Source organism: Callorhinus ursinus, unplaced genomic scaffold (genome assembly GCF_003265705.2).
Source record: "Callorhinus ursinus isolate GAN/ISIS: 27379988/994484 unplaced genomic scaffold, GSC_fseal_2.0 scaffold12, whole genome shotgun sequence".
Classification (NCBI taxonomy): Eukaryota; Metazoa; Chordata; class Mammalia; order Carnivora; family Otariidae; genus Callorhinus; species Callorhinus ursinus.
Window position 1 is genome coordinate 64,772,686 of NW_027397074.1, and position 17,269 is coordinate 64,789,954.

General features: G+C 36.6%; 1 long non-coding RNA gene across 2 annotated transcripts in view; it reads left to right on the forward strand.

Moving 5' to 3' along the window:
* The first annotated feature begins 273 nt into the window (after positions 1–273).
* Positions 274–17,269, forward strand: part of LOC141373816 (uncharacterized) — a 61,891-nt gene continuing 44,895 nt past the window's right edge. For both annotated transcript variants that reach the window (XR_012380138.1, XR_012380139.1), the window contains exons 1-2: positions 274–403; positions 12,452–12,711. This is a non-coding gene — a long non-coding RNA (uncharacterized lncRNA). The remainder of the gene's footprint in view (positions 404–12,451; positions 12,712–17,269) is intronic.

Sequence of the window (17,269 nt, forward strand, 5' to 3'; positions counted from 1 at the left end):
CTATTTTGCAGCTTTTCTGTAAATTTAAAATTATTTTAAATAAAGGTTAAAAAAATTCTGGGCCTCAAGCAAAAACTTTAGACAAGACTTCTGTTGTAGGTATAATGTACTGATACATTTATTCGTGTTTGGTGTTTGCTGTTTTTCGATAATTCCGGTGACGTTTTACTTTAGCATCTGCATCCTTTATAAGGAGTGATTATGCTCCTTTTCCTCAAGAGTGATCGCAGGGCACTGGAATTCTCAGCTCCCACCAAGATTCTGAATTCCAGATGTGGCAATGTAACAAAGACATAGAAGAGCAACAACCTCCTGGTAACTCTATGGACTTGGGTAATTATTAAACTAGTAGCAATCATAACAGATTCATGTGAAGGGCACCTGCCTCTTCTCCTGGTACCAGGTAATTCTGGATCCCTTTATTATGATGGGAGTGAAAAGGAGAATAACCCCCAAATTTACTTACATTCCCATCAAATGTCTGAATGGAGGTTCCAATCAGATTACTGATTTAAAGAAAATAATAATTCATTTCTTGCACCTTCAAGATCGTGGATTAAGATTTATACTCACTAACTCTCCTAAATCTTGTTAATTATTAAATAAATAAAATCATGGTAAAGAAACACATTTTTCTTTTTTCTGGAATAACATATAAAGCAGAAGTTCTCTGACTTGAAATGCTATTTCCAAATCCCTCTGCTCAGACTTTGGAAAAATCTCATTTTTTAAAAAGATTTATTTATTTATTTATTTATTTATTGGAGGGGGTGAGGCACAAGGGGGAGTGGCAGAGGGAAAGGGAGTGAGAATCCAAGCAGACTTCATGCTGAGCGCAGAGCTGGACATGGGGCTCCAAGCAGGTTCAATCCCATGACCCTGAGATCAAGACCTGAGCTGAAACCAAGAGTCAGATGCCTAAGCAACTCCACCACCCAGGTGCCCCTTACTATTGATTAGTATGTTCAAGTACCTATAAAATACAGTATCTCCACGCGCTTTTTCCTTGTTTTGAGATTTGAGAGAATTGGCAATTTTCTTTTCAAGATTTTTTTTTTTTTATTTATTCATTAGAGACACAGAGATACAGAAAGAGAGAGAGAACATGAGCAAGGGGAGAAGCAGAGGGAGGGGGAGAAGCAGGCCCCCTGCTGAACAGGTAGCCGGATGCGGGGCTCGATCCCAGGACCCTGGGATCATGACCTGAGCCAAAGGCAGACGCTTAACCATCTGAGCCACCCAGGCGCCCCATGAATTGGCAATTTTCATGATGAGTTGCCATTTCTGTGACTTTGAGACTTAAATTGGTGTGCTTTATGGCAACAGATTCAGAGAAGGCACCTGACAGGCTCATCAAACAGGTCATGAAACATTTCAGTAACCACTTTCTCCGCTTAGCAACCAAGTGACTATCGCCCTCTTGTTTGGTTTAGACAAGTAAGCAACTGTGAATTTACAGAGAACTTTGATATTTACTCGATTCTACTAAAGTTCAGAAAAGAAGTTCCCAGGGTTGTACTCCATCACTACCAATTTCTTTTTCTCCATGGTGTGTGAGTGCATTTCACTGAGGAAAGAAGAGTTTGATAGATGGCTTATCCAGAAAATAAATAACACAGTGTTTGCCAATTGCTGCTGTCTTTTATGCCTGGGTAACCTAGATTTGCATTAGAACCCAGCCACAATTTACCAACATAATTTATGGTGCTTCTAAAAGAAGTTGTTTTTTTTTTTTTTCCTTAATCACCCAGGTTCATTCTTATTGTCACATTAGTGACTTAGAGGTTTCTATTTCCCCCTTGAAATCATCAGTTTAAGAATTTATGGTTGTATCCAAAGTAAGTATTCTTTAATTCAGCACAAATACTTTATAATGACATTATCCTTGACTCACATGGCTTTCACTGGGCTTTGGAGCTAGAAAAATTTTAACTCTGATCAGTACTTAGAAGCTGTACTACCTAGAAAATTAGGGTTATACGTTTGTCCTCTGAGATTTACAATGTAATATCAACACTGGGTTACAACATGGGTTGTCAATGACAAAAAAAAGGATTGAAAACTTGGCCACAATACTTTCTGGTAAGCAAATTATATTTGTTAATATAGATATAAGATAGTTTGTCAACTGGAATGAAAGCACAGCTATCTTAGAGCGAAACCATTAAAAGCTTGAGTTATCTAACTCTTCTTCCTCAAATTTCATGGTCTCCAAGCATGTCCATGATTTCCATGTTGATCTTCAGCTCTTTGTCATTCAACATATAGAATGAATAACCTAGCAAGAGAGAATGTATTCATTCTCCTGTATTTCCACACCTCCTGACTATAATTTCTCTTGGTAAATAAGTAAAATATCAACCACTTATTTTTTTCTAACGTGCCTAAGAGAACAGAGTATTGTTGTGAATACTCCCAGAATGTTTATCTGTTTATCTATCATTTGGCTTTCTGGAGTTTGTCTCAGTGAAATGTGAATCTGATCTGGCCATCCCTAGGTACTGAAAAAGGAAGTCTTTGGGGTCTTCAAAGCAAGGATTGAGCCCCAATCACCCTTACTTGAAATCATAATGCTGTATCACTTCCAAGTTTATTCTTTTATTGATTTGCATGGAATAACATCTTTGTGTTATTTACTAGCTGTGTGATTTTAGGCAAGTTATCTAGACTTTGCCAAACCATTTTTCCTTAATCCTAAATGAAACCAATAATTTGTACCTTGTAGAGATGTTTGGATTAATTACAATACCTAGGAAGTGTACAGCATTTTGTTGGGTACATAATAAATAATAATAAGTGATAGTAAAAATAAAATATAACGAGTTCTGGGGCACCTGGATGGCTCAGTTGGTTAGAGCAACTGCCTTCAGCTCAGGTCATGATCCTGGAGTCCCTGGATGGAGTCCCTCATCGGGCTCCCTGCTTGGCAGGGAGTCTGCTTCTCCCTCTGACCCTCCCCCCTCTCATGTGGTTTCTCTCTCTCATTGTCACTATCTCAAATAAATAAATAAAATCTTTAAAAAATATAACAAGTTCAATACAATTAATGGTTTTATAACAACTCTATCACCTTTCACTGTGAAGTGAAGACAAATCTAAGAGCATAGCCTTAAAGAAATCTTCATTGGAATATCATCTTAAGCAAATATATCTTATTTACTTTATGGAAGTCATATTCCCCAAACCTGAACACTGAAGACAATATTATTGGACATCTCATCCAATTTCATCACAAATGAATCCCTACTAGAACTTCACTTAGATTATTTAAAAACCTTTAGTGATTGAGAAAAGACCACTTTATAAAACACATTCCGTACTCTAAATTTGGGTAAACCTGCTCATGAAGATGAAATGCGTCTTTGTAACATCTGTCTTTTGATTTTATTAGTCTCTAAGTAACAAATGATACAAATAATTCCTCTTCAAAAACTCCTACCATGTTTTTGTTAATTTTTTTTCCAGGTTGAGCATTCAAAATTTCCTTATTATTCATATTTCATAGTTTCTAAGTTCTTTACCATCTTTTATTTTTTTAATTTACATTCAATTAATTAACATATAATGTATTATTAGTTTTAGAGTGAGAGTTCAGTGATTCATCAGTCTTATAAATACCCAATGCTCATTACATCACGTGCCCTCCTTACCGTCCATCCCCCAGTTAACCCATCCCTCCACCTCCCTCCCCTCTAGCAACCCTCAGTTTGTTTCCTATGATTTTGAGTCTCCTATGGTTTGTGCCCCTCTCTGATTTTATGTTATTTTTCCCTCTCTTCCTCTATGATCCTCTGCCTTGTTTCTCAAATTCCACATATGAGTGAGATCATATGATAATTGTCTTTCTCTGACTGACTTATTTCGCTTAGCATAATACCCTCTAGTTCTATACACATCATTGCAAATGGCAAGATTTTATTTTATTTTTTCTGATGGCCGAGTAGTATTCTATTGTGTGTGTGTGTGTGTGTGTGTGTATCACATCTTCTTTATCCATTCATCTGTTGATGAACATCTGGGCTCTTTCCATAGTTTGGCTATTGTGGATGTTGATCCTATAAACAATGGGGTGCAGGTGTCCCTTTGGATCACTACATTTATATCTTTGGGGTAAATACCTAGTAGTGCAATTGCTGGGTCATAGAGTAGTTCTATTTTCAACTTTTTGAGGAACCTCCGTACTGTTTTCCAGAATGGCTACATGAGCTTGCTTTTCCACCAACAGTTTTTTACCATCTTTTAAATGTAAGATGAACCATCTCCACGTGACTAGTCCATAAGTGGTCTGACAATGGCAGTGAACAATGGGAAAATGGGTCTATTGCCTTCATTGATTGAAATACTGCCCCCCCACTCTTGCAGCTTAATAATAAATTAATGTGCATTCACTTGTTTTAAGCATCCAATCACAATTTTTTTTGTTCACACTGAGCTTATAGACAACTAAGGTCTTTTTTTTTTTTTTTTTACAATAACTACTATCAGAGTAGACCTTCCCCAAGCACAATATCTGAGTATGATATTTTTAACCCTGACTACAGGCCTCCATAGTCTTCTTAAATATAATCTCCTTGATTTATTTTTGTCCAATATAATATTTATTCCTTTCAGATTTATTCAGACATAGGGTATGATACTCATTATATTATCAAGCAATTCACAAATATTAAACAGGATAAGAAAGTTGATCTGATAACCACCAAGCTGTACAACGGGCTTGACTTTAAAGAATTCACTGGTAATCCTCTATGTAGAAATTTGAAGAGAGGTAGAACATAAAATTCTTATACTGAAATTATTGGTAACTTTCTTATACATAGTTTACTTATTATAAAAGATTCAATAGGACACATAGAATAATGAATTAAAAAACTTATACTTGATTCATTAGTGGTCCAAATCAAAATAGTTGAATGCTCCCATGGTCTAGACTCAGCACTTTATCAGGCACTAGTGTCATTTACAAAATTTGAGTATATAAGTCAAATAATAACTAATATTTTTATTTTAAGGTTACTTGGCTCCACCATAGTAGCCTCCAAAATATTGATTAGTCAGTTCAGTTAAGCAATATGTTTAATCACAGCATAGTAACAGAAATCTGTTTACTACTAATTTATTACTAAATGCTCCCTAGGCTTCATTCCATGCAATAATTCTTAGTATGTTAAACTATAAAATGAATGCAAGTCCTGTCCCAAACTGTATGGGCTCATTTGAAAAAAAATTAAATTTCAAGCTAATGGTATGCTCTAGTGGGCTCCTTCTCTACCTTAAATCTTGTTATCATTCCGAGGGAGCAGACTTCAAGCATTCTTAGACCAGAATTCAAATGTATCTTCTCTGTACATTAGCTTCTTACTTCACCAAACACCCTGGGCCTGTCATCATTCCAAACCGCTTCTCTCTGTCTCCTCTAAGTATTCCCCACTAACTGAAATGCTTCTACTAACTTTTCCAGCTCCATACTCACTTTTTAAGGCTTGGTTTAGATGTTGGTTTATTAGATACACTTTTCTAGGGCCCAGAAGATTCTCCCCTCTAGCTTCCTATACTAATGTGGCTAGTTACATTACTAAACCTACCACATAATGTTTTGTCTTCCCCACTAGTTGCAACATCTTTGAGGGCAGAGATCCTGAATCATTCATCTTTGTGTCTCTATGACATAATAGAGTGCACAACAAGTGAAAGGTGCTCAATGAATTTGAATGAATGAAAAGCAAAATGTGGTGTTCATTGGTGAAATCAGAGCACTGAAGAAGTCCAAAAGAGAGAAATGAATTGTGAATGGTGTCATGAAGTACATGACATTTGAAATGGATCTTGAAAGATACACATGATTTGGAATGGCACCATGATATAAAATGAAAGGATGGTGCATTTCAGAAGAGAGATGTAATAAGCCATGACTAAAGATCAAAGAGTTTCACTGCAAGAATGCATTCAAAATCAAACTAATGTAGGAGAACCTGGTAGAATAAGTGAGAACAAAATATTCTTTAACTTCTGACATGGATGATAGGTCTCAAAGGATAATCAAGAGGACCTAATTAGCTGAGCAAAAGGATGTCTTTGTGATTGAAAAAGAAACATTATCTTTTGCATTCATAGAAGGCACATAAGAATATTAAATGCAAAAATTCTTGTAGAAGAAAAGATTTTTTAAAAAATGCAAATAATATATTTCAAATATGAGTAGTATTAGTTACATTTTTGTGTTGGTAAACAGATGAATAGATGTATCATGTGTAAATGACTAAAATATAACAAATATGAAGACATTAAAAACTGGAAAATGCTGGTCAATCAACAATTATTGAGCAACTTCTCTTTTCATTACTGTGGAAGATACAACTGAAGCAGAAAATAAGACACTTTACCTTAAAAAGCTTAAAATCCAATTAGGGGCACCTGGGTGGCTCAGTTGGTTGAGCAACTGACTCTTGGTTTTGGCTTAGGTCATGATCTCAGGGTCATGAGACTGAGCCCTGTGTTGGGCTCTGCACTCAGCATAGAGTCTGCTTGAGATTCTTTCCCCCGACCCTGCTCTCTACCTCCCCCAACTTGCACTCTCTTTCTCTCTCTAAAACAAATAAATAAATGAAATCTTTTATAAAAAAGTAGTAAGCATAGGGTGCCTGGGTGGCTCAGTTGGTTAAGCAATTGCCTTTGGCTCAGGTCATGATCCTGGAGTCCTGGGATCGAGTCCCACATCGGGCTTCCTGCTCAGCAGGGAGTCTGCTTCTCCCTCTGACCCTCTTCCCTCTCGTGCTCTCTATCTCTCATTCTCTCTCTCTCTCAAATAAATAAATAAAATCTTTAAAAAAAAAGTAGTAAGCATAAAAAATAGAAAGCAAAAATAGTAGATTCTAACAAGTAAAACCTAAAAATATGATTTTTTTTTAAAAGCATATTCCAAGGAAGGCAGAAGGCAACCTAGATATGAGTATTAGGTGAAAGGAAGGCATTCAAGGTTAAAATGCTACCTTTAACAAAGGAATAGAGGTTCTGTCATGTACGAGAGATGCACAGAATGGCAAGGATGTTGGAAGAGCTAAAGTGAGGGTCTGTGACAGCAAGTTAGTCACTATAGTGATGAGAATCAGGGAGAAGCCTGTAAGTATTTTAAACTAATAGATAATGTGAAGGTGCTATAAAATTTGAAAACGGAAATCACGTGAAAAAAATCTCACCAGTGTCTAAGGTTACCTGGGCCGTACACTGAATTTAAAAAAAAATAGTCCATAGAGTACGTTAATATTGTCAAATAGCCATTACTTCATTTCTTTATTCCTGTTCCGTTTTCCCCATACATACCCATGTGTGCACACTTTTACACAATCATATGTTTTTTACCTTTTTGCATTTTTAATTTGCTTTCCTTGTAATAGTTCTTATAAACTATTTGTGGATTTTACTCCTGGGTCTGTTTAGTTCTGCATCTATTCCTGTGATATTTAATGTCTTCTAAACTCCCAGTAGAGTTACTGTCTTTACACCTTTCCTCTCTTTTCATCTATAGTGTTTAAATACCATCAAAAAGAACCACCAAATTCTGAATCTTCCAGTAGGCCTTGCAGTTCATTTATTCCTAGCATCTCTACTCCAACACATGGAACACAAAGAACTGTCTTAATTTCTTTGTTGTTGGTAACTAAAGAAAAGAAAAACAAAAAAGAAGAAAAAGAAAAAGAGGAAAAGAATTGATAGGTAATACAATGCAACTACAAACAATAACTACAATTTATTGATTCATTGACTACATGCCAGACACCCTGCAAAAAAATTTACCCTCCTTATTTAGCCATGGTAATGATCTCAGTAAGTAGGCACATTATTATCCTCACTTTACAACTGAGGAAGCAGGGGATTAAGATCTGAAGTAATCTACCAAAGGTCACACGGGCTATCACACAGGGATCCATACACTGAGCTTCTGGACTTCAAAACCCCTGCTTTCAACTACTGCACTATACTGTCTCAGCCCAGATTTGTGTCTTCTCAAACTCCATCAACTAGCATTTTTAAAGAGTATAAAAAACTAAAATTCATAAAAATTTCCTTTTCAAAAATATTATTTAAATAATGCTATGAGGGACGCCCGGGTGGCTCAGTTGGTTAAGCGTCTGCCTTTGGCTCAGATCATGATCCCGGGGTCCTGGTTTCGAGTCCCGCATTGGGCTCCCTGCTCTGTGGGGAGCCTGCTTCTCCCTCTGCCTGCTTCTCCCCCTGCTTGTGCTCTCTCTCTGACAAATAAATAAGTAATAAAATAAAAAAAAGCTATGAAATTATGATTTCCATTGTGTATGTATCTTACAAAAGAGTATAGAGTTTAAAAAAAAACACCCTAGAAACACTTAAAATTTTTTTTAACTTGTGTGATGAATATGACAGAAAATTTCAGAAAAGCCTTCAGATAGATAAGGATATTTTGTTTAAGTCACTCATTCAAAAGGGCATTTAGCTCAGAAAAGGAAGGAGGAAGAGGAGGGAGAAAAAAAAGAAGTGAAGGAGGAGGAGGAAGAAGAGAGGAAGTAAGGAAAGACAAGGAGAAAAAAAGGGAGCAGCAGGAGGAGAAGGGGGAAAGTGATGCAGTTTTGGGACATAGGTGAGGTTCAGTGGGGTGGAGTCCAGAGCCAACCACCAAGAAAGAATTCCTGAGGCGTCTTTGGTGCAAAATGGTGGTTTATTACAGCACAGGGACAGGATCCGTGGGCAGAAAGAGCTGCTTCCCCAGGGTCGTGAGTGGTGGTGATTCTATGCTCAGGAGCTGGGGGGGTGAGGACAAAGGGGGTGTCCAGAAGGACCGTCATATGCTAAAGACTCTCAGGATACTGGAGGCCTGGTTATTGTCAAGCCAAGGCTGTTTCCCCCTCTAATGAGGCACTAACATGAAGACAGTTGGGAGTTTCCGGGAGGAATGTTACATTCCTCCTATCACACGTCCTTGTCAATGGACTTCAGGTTCAAAAGAAATTCCATTTTATTTACTTTTCCTTCCGCCTTAGCCTCCCTTAGTTATATGGGGGGAAGGGTGATGTTAGGGCTTCAGGAACTGAGTTATGGGTCTCTGGAAGTTAGGCTACTGATAAGAAAGCTTCTTCCTTGTAAATCACTAGGACATTTGTAAACTGAGGGAGACTTCTGTCCTGCAGGATTGTGATTTCTATCAGTTAATCCTTTTTTTTTTTTTGAACCTTTTGTTTTTCCTTTAGGGCAGCCAGAAGTGCCTGAGGAATGTCACATATGTCCCAAAGTGGGGGGCGGGGGAGTGTAGGGTGTCAGCTTATGCTTTGTCTTCAGCTGGCCTTCTGCTCCCTCATCAGAAGGAACAGGCCTACTTAGAAAGAATGACTAATGAATTGGTTAAATGACTACATGTAAATAACAAAATAGTATGAGATGAAGATAATTGTAATAGAAAGCTTTAGGGAAAAAAAATTAAACTCAGAATCACAGCAGATTAAAAAATAAATAAACCTGTATCTGGGAGTAAGAATCTCCTGTCCCCTTCAAAGTCTTTCTAAAACTGGACTAAGCATCAAATTGACATGAGGCAGATTAACAGGAGAAAATAAAATTCAATTTTGTATGTACAGAGAATCCAGATAGACATGGAAATTCCAAAGAGAGTCAGACAAAATGAAGTACGTATGTCATCCTGAACCAAGGAGAAGTGGGTAGCAGTCTGGGACTTCAAAGAAAAGGAATGCATTTCACAGGAAGCTGAAAGAGAGTAAATGTTTGGTAAATAAATGTTTGTTGGACCAGCAGAAACAATGGGGCATAGAGGACTTTGATCAAACAGGCCTTCCTAGATTCTTCCCTCTCTACCAGGCCAAAGCACATCATGATGTAGTTTTGTATGGTGATAGCTCTCTTCTTGGAGCAGGTCCCTTATCTAAATTGTTTTTAGGCAGTTGTGGGGGAGGTAAAGAGCTTTTCCTGAACCTGCTGTGTTTTGACTGTTTCTTTAACTCAAAATAATCTTTATGCCAGTATGGCCCATCTTGGGATGGCCTGCCCTTGGCCCCTACACCTGCATGGAGCTCTGTAGTATATGATGCACTGGGGTATCAGGTAGGTTCAGTGAAATACGCTGGGGGCAAACAGAAAGATTTTGGAAGAAGAATACAGATTAACTAAAATCACTAGAAGCCTGGTCTTTTGCTATTTTCTAACTTTATCGAAGTCTAAATATTCTGAATAAATCTACTGCTCCCATACTTCTCAATATTCCTTCAATCAGTCAATAGTTTTTGTTTTAGGATAATCTAACCCGGTTTCCTCTCCCTTTACTTAAAAAGATGTGTGCTTGATTTGGATGGAACTAGAGGGTATTATATGCTAAGCGAAATAAGTCAATCAGAGAAAGAATTATCATATGATCTCACTGATATGTGGAATTTGAGAAACAAGGCAGAGGATCATAGGGGAAGGGAGGAAAAAATGAAACAAGATGAAACCAGAGAGGGAGACAAACCATAAGAGACTCTTAATCTCAGAAAATAAACTGAGGGTTGCTGGAGGGGAGGGCGGTGGGAGAATGGGGTAACTGGGTGATAGACATTGGGGAGGGTATGTATTGTAATAAGCACTGGGTTTTATACACAACTGATGAATCACAGACCTGTACCCCTGAAACAAATAATATATCATATGTTAATTAATTGAATTTAAATTAAAAAATAAAAAATAAATAATATGAAATAAATATGAAAGTAAATAATATTAAAGTGAAAAACATTTCTAAAAAAAAAAAAAAGATGTGTCCTGATTGTACTGGCAGGACTTGCTTGAAACTCTTGACCACTGTCCAGTCCAGCAAGAAAGGCTGTCTTCCTCGCTAGCCTTGCATTTTGCCTCCATTTATCACCTGAAAGGGTGGGAGCTGTGTGGTATAGCTGTTTTTCTTTCACTGAGGCCTGGCATATAATATGTAGCAGGAGTTTTACTCTTGAGAATAGAAGGAAGGATGGAAAATTGCATTATGGCTTTCTTAAAATCCTCCAGCAGCTCATAGGAATAAGCAAGAGATTAGAAGTAGATGGTACACTTTACAGGAAATGACTTATATTTCTGTTGAAAGGCTCTGCTGTATAAACAGGGTACAAATGCCCTGGAGAAGCAGAGAAAGACCCCAATGAGATAACGAGGAATAACAGCCCCAAAGGTTAATTCATACAGAAGGGCTGGAAAACATCATATTTTGTAATGTCAGTTTCTATTATGTCATAAACTGAATAATGTCAAAATATAGCATAATCAAATAAAAACTCAAAGCTTAAAATTATTTAAATGACACCCAAGTCTAAGTCATTCTAAAATCTCTCAGAAATCATGTTACTCTCATGGGTTTTCTATTCTCTTTCTTTTAAAAGTCTCAAAATATATTTGTTCAAAACTTTTTGCAAGAAAGTACACAATGATCCTTTGACCCCATTTAACAAATGGAGAATCTGAATCACAAGGAAATGAAATGCTTTATCCAGCCACAACAAAATGTCACCTGATGAAGTAAAAACAATTTCAGGGTCTGACTTCCTTCCACTGGATTGTAAAGTTCAGGCAGCAGTAAAAAGAGTAGGGGATTTCTACAAACTGGAAGACAAACCCTGAGTCAAATCTCCATTATTGTCAAAATCTATTTCTTTGCCCCAAACCTCTTTCCTCATCCATTTTGAGATGTACTAACTTTTAAAGAAATATTGAGATTGAGAAAATAAATATATGTTTCCTGAAAGTAAATAATTTGTAAACTTTTGGAGCTATAATGCCCTTTCACTGATTTGTATGACACTCTATATCTTCTTAAAGTCCTGCAGAGATGACATTTGTTTTAAAGTTATGTGTCATCTATTGGCTGGGGTTCTAGGCTTAAGTAACTTATTCTACAGTTTACATTTCCCCTGGGGCATAATCATGTATTTATTAATTCATTCTCTCTCTCTCTCTTTTACCTCCTCCTAACTACTTTTGTTTGGCTGTTATTCTTGTCCCCAATGCCCTGAAAAGCACAATGTAAACAGTTTATTTTTAGTTTTGAAGCAGATTGATGTTACCTGTATTTCTCATGACAGACAGAATTGCATAATGGTTAATTTGCACACACTCCGGAGTCAGACTGCCTAAGTTTGATTCCCTGTTTCCCCATTAATTAGCTGGACAACATAAGAAAGTCTTGCATAAGCAAGATCATTCTTTGCCTCAGTCTCCTCATCTATAAAATAAATATAATAATAGTACCAACCTCATAGGATTGTGTTTAGGATTAAATTAATTAAGATATAAAAGCCCTTAGAGCAGTGCTTGGAATACGTTATTCATTGTGTAAGTATTAGCTAGTACTGTTTTTGTTTCCCCGTTCTATCACCTTGCTAACTAGTTGCGTGTTGATCAAAAGTGCAAAGCTGCTTATGGTCATCATATATTTTCATGTCATTCACAGAATGATGCCCTACCAGATTCTAACCCAGAAAATCTGACTCCTTGAGACACAGATTCTCTGGCAACCAACTGCATGTGCATGGTCTTGGCTCATCTGAAGACCCCTTATTGATTTTGCATCTGGACATAGTGGGCCAACACTGTATGATGTACAAGGTGTCAGCAAAGCCTGCAGGGGATCCTTAGATCATAAGAAAATGACAAGTCTCATTGTTCCTGTGGGGGAGCAGACACAGAGACCAAATGATTTAACTCTTTCAAGTGAGTAATACCCTAATTTGGATTCTGCCTTGGGAGATGAGCTTTCCTGAGCTACATATAATCAAGTAAAACTGTATTTTCAGTAAAAACCCCTCCAACCCCTCATCTCTACTATAACAAGCATAACTTTCTTCATAAAGCACTTACATCACAGTTAAGATTATGGTTAATTCTTTGTTATCCTCTCAAAGTGTGTCTATATTAGCTGCTTTGAAATTTCTTCTGAATCACTGCTTTAAAATATTTATGTGCTCAGATCACCTGAGAAAGTAATATTCCATGTCTTTTTTTTGTTTTTTGTTTGTTTTACTCTATGCCCACTGATGTGCTATACAGGAAAAACAAATTGTTATTGTATTGGAATAATATTGCTTCCATTGATGAAGTTCCAGAGAGAGATTATATGCAAATTTTATCATCCAGAGCCATGCAAAAGCATAGGTTTTTTATGATTTTTATGATTTTTTAAAAAGGCACTATCATCATCATAATAAAACAACCTTATAAGTGTCCATATAAAACACAATGTTATATGAAACTTATATTCCGTTTTCAAGCATTTTTTATATGCTTAAAAACAAAACAAAAATGATTACTTACAGAAGAACCCTCTTCCCCACATGAGTTTGGTGAACCCTCACCAGGATGCAGTTTATAGTACTATGTTATAAATTTAGAAAAGAGACTCTCATATTCATACTTGTATCTTCAAGAGGAAGCATCTGCAATAATCTAGATGCTTAACAAATGCTTATGAAATACGCAAGTGAATAAATATCTAGGTATTAATATACAGCTGTATTTAGCACCATTGATCTAAACATTTAATGCTCTCTTATAAATTGTAAGTGATGCCCTGTTGAAATAATTTCCTTATATATATTTCTCCTGAAATTAAAAACAAAGCTATTTTTAGTTATATTTTCTGGTGACTATATACTAGATTATACAGAACCTACTTCCTTAACCAGATCATAGCAAAGCACAATTGTCTATAATCAGTTCTCATTTGGGAGAGATACAAAAATAATATCCAAGATAAACTGGAGGGAGAAAGATAGCATAAAATGTGCTGCAAGTTAGCTTGTGATTTAAAAAAGAAAATTGCTTTGTCATGAGTCAGAAATATTTTGGCTTCTTTTAAAAAATGATTTGAAACATTTTGACTAAAGTCAGTTTCCAATGAAGAAGGATCTTATAAATATGCTGGTTTAGATGAAAGATAAAAACAGAATAAGAGCCACAGGATGAATAATTTGTATCTATAATGTATACTGATTTCTTGTTTTAAACATGTACATGTAGGGGTATCAAGGGAACTCATTTGACCTAGAGGAGATAATATTTCTGGCAAGTTCCTTTATCCTCTTTGAAAGACCTATTTTGTATTACATTGTTAAAACCAAATAAACATTTAAATGCCCTACTCAAAGCCCCAAATAATGGTAACTGAAAGATAATTTATGAAGAACCACTGTAAATTGATATCTCTCACTTCAAGAATATGTGTGAACAGAATGAGTAAGGAAAGGAGACGGAAGGAAAGGGAATCTCTAAATTATAACACCCATATGCTGATAAAGGTTTAATTAATTTGCAGCACAATCTGCTGGAATCTTTTTAAATTTTGCTTAAAGTTATCCTACCAAGCATTCTCCAGTTTTGGACAACTGCCACCAGTGGCCAGGACCACATTTTAACTTTGGAAACTTAGTGATTTATGTTCAGTGTCATGTCAAAACAGATAACTTTTCTAACCTTCTCCAGCTATGAGAGGGTTGGTAGTTGTTTCAGGATACAATGAAGAAAGATAGGGGAAGAATGATTGTCAAGTTACTCTTCACCTCTACCTAAAGCAGTGTTCTGAAGTGACTGAATCACTTTAAGTGTTTTAAATATTGCTGATGATTGAGTCTCATCCTCAAATTTTCATTTAATTGATCTGGTTGTGGCCTGGGCATAAAAATCTTTCAAAATTCCCCCAAATAATCTTATGTGCAACCCATTCTGAGAACCAGTAATCCAAAGGAAGTAAGGAATAAAATGTAAGGAATGGCTAACAGTTAAAAAGTTTTCTTTTAGGGGTGCCTGGCTGACACAGTCTATAGACATGTGACTCTTGATCTCAGAGTCATGAGCTCAAGTCCCACACTGGGGGTAGAGTTTACTTAAAAAAAAAAAAGTCTTCTTTAAAAAAAAAAGCAATTCAGTTAAATTCTTTGGGTTCTCTTACATTGGGAGAGACCGGAATCTTTGCTTCTTATGCTCCTTTTGGGCTTAAGGCAATAGAATTGCCCTAAAAGCAGTGTTTCCATGACTTATTAAAATGATCTATTCAATTTTATTTAATTCAATTTAATAAATAGTGACTAAATAACCTATTATGTGCAAAGAACTGACCCAGTGTTGTAGGACACTCAAAGATGAATAAGATCTGATCTCCCTTCTCAAACAGCATACAGACAAGTGGAATGTTAGCTAAGTTGACTAAAGTCAGATATTCGCAAATAAATCAGACCTGGTAAAGAACCTTAATGGCTTCTTGAATAGCAAATGAATATCCTATAAGTCCTGACAGCAAAATTACAAAATCAATTTTAAAAACAGCATTAGCCCATAGACATATAACACTATGTCTGATTACACCTAAGACAGTGGAGAAATGAGCTGTTAGCTGATGAATTAGAGCTATTTTTTGCCAACCTGGGAGGCTGAGGGGGTATGTTGTTTCCTAGCACAAAGTTTGAGACATGAAATACTCACTTAAAAGTCTTAACAATCTACTGGGCTTACCTGTGGAAGTGCTTCCTAGGTGCCCATTAGATTTTTTTTCAATTCAAATTAAGAGTATAATTATGCATAATCAATTAAATAAGTTGTTTTTAGATTTGCCTTTACCTTGTCAGATGAGTGTTACCCAGTAAAATCTGGCTCCATATCTCAGAATGCATTATTTACTGATTTGTAATGCAGAGATCCATAGTGTATCTATGTGTTTACATGCATGTTTATGTGGCACAAGTTAGCTTCTTTAGTGACACTTTATATAGTGACAGTGGCAAATGAATGGTCATATGGGTTCTGGGTGCAGAATGTCGGAAAGCAGGATTATGAAGGGGCATTAATAAACTTTGGGGGCAGATAATATGTTTATTGTCTTGACTATGGTGTGCTATCACAGGTATATATATATATATATTTCAATTTATTATACACTTTATTATGTGCAGTTTATTGTATATCTTTTATACCTCAATAAAACTTTAAAAAAGTCATAGAATGAATAGCTGCATCTTCTTATTATCATGAAATACTTCTTTTAACTGACAACACAGAAATATTCTCTTACACAGAACTTTTACATTTAAGATCTTAATCCATTTGGGGTTACGTTTGGTGTATGAATAGTGGACTTAAGGATATAATTTTATTTTGTCATATAAAAACAATTCTATGGGGCACCTGGGTGGTTCCAGTCAGTTAAGCGCCTGACTCTTGATGTCGGCTCAGGTCGTGGTGTCAGGGTCCTGAGATCGAGCCCCACTTCGGGCTCTGTGCTCAGCTGGGAGTCTGCTTGAGGTTCTCTCTCTCTCCCTCTCCCTTTGCCCCTCCCCCCATCCCGGCATTCTCTCCCTCCCTCTCTAAAAATAAATAAATAAATCTTTAAAAAAAACCCAACATTCTATTAGTGTCACTTAAAAAAAACCCCACTTTCCCCCACCAATTTGCCATGCCCCCTCAATCACATATCCAGGTTCCATATATGCTTGAGTGTGTCTTGGGGCTCTTAGTTCCATTTGACTGCTCGATTTGCCTCTTTCTGCACCAGTACCACACTCTCACAATTACTACTGGTTTAGAGTGAGTCTGTATCTGTTAGATCAAGTCCCGTTTCCTGTTCGATTTGAATATGTCTTTGTTATTCTCAGAGTTTTGCCCTTTGACATGAATTTAGAATCTGTGTAAATGAATTCACTTTTGCACTGAGTTTAAGAAAAATTGTGTTGGCTATACTGCTGACAATTATCACCCATAGCATAACACCATCCTTTGCAATACTTGTAATGATTGCTTTGTTTCAAAATGCTAAAAATCTTGCCAATTCTGTGCAATACATAGTACATCACTGTATGTGTACTAAATGCAAAAGCAGCCATTCATTTTCCTGTAGATTGCAGACCAGGGTGGCAGAAGCACCAAAAAAGAACAACAAAAACCACCTCTGAGCTTTATCAAGGATGAGAAAACAACAGAAAACTTTATTTCAGGTGTGCCTCCAAAGAGTATGCTTTCAAAACTGTCAGAGATAAAATGAAATGATTTTGCTAATTAAGATTGTCCTTTGCCTGTGAAAAGCTTTTTTCCCTTTTGTGATCTCTGGCCCCTGACACCCATCACTCCTCCAAATTTTATGGAAATCACCCATATAAAAGAGATCAAATATGGCTCTGCACCATTGATTCTTGTCTCATAAGAGAACTGCCAAAGGGATCAGAAGGGTAAGAGAAAATGTTAATCTGTGTTTGGACACCACTCCACCTGCTGCTGATCCAGGGCC